Source organism: Corvus brachyrhynchos, unplaced genomic scaffold (genome assembly GCF_000691975.1).
Source record: "Corvus brachyrhynchos isolate BGI_N302 unplaced genomic scaffold, ASM69197v1 scaffold443, whole genome shotgun sequence".
Lineage (NCBI taxonomy): Eukaryota > Metazoa > Chordata > Aves > Passeriformes > Corvidae > Corvus > Corvus brachyrhynchos.
In genome coordinates, this window is record NW_008237220.1 from 265,744 (window position 1) to 266,391 (window position 648).

Here is a 648-nt window from a genome sequence, read left to right on the forward strand (position 1 = left end):
TGGAGCCCCCCCAAACCTGCTGTGCCTCCCCCGCTGGCCCCCCCAGCCTTATCCCCGTCCGTGCCTCAGTTTTCCTTTGGAGCTGGAGCCATTCCGGCTGCCGGCCAAGGAGGCAAAGGGTCATCCTACTCCGCGCCAGGGCTGGGCTGGGCCGAGAGGGCTGCGGGAAGGGGAGGGCACAGGCAGCCCAGGGCCTCCCCCAAAGTTACGGAGAAGTTGTCAGTCCCCTGCTGGAGACCCTACAGTAACACTCCCCTGAAAGAGTTGATTTTCCCCTCTGGAAAATGCCCCCTTCCCACCCGCGGGAGCTGCACCCTGCACTCACCCTGCCCCCCCTCCCCAGTTTACAGCTCCAATTAAACTAATTAACGCCATAAACTTCCCCCACCATTCCTTTGCCCGGCCTTTGTGTCAGAGCAGCTGTGGAGCAGGATCCGCACAGATCTGGGAGTTCAGCCTGACCCTCCTTGGTTTTGGGGGTTCCCACAGACACCTGGAAAGAGGGGACAAAGAGGGAAACGGGGACAAAAAGGGGGATGGCATGGGAGCAGCTGGAAGTCAACAACTACTGGAATGTTTGTGGCCTCAAACAGGAACTCGGGCCGGGGCGGGGGAGGGGGAAGAGGGGCCCATCATGTGAGGTTCATG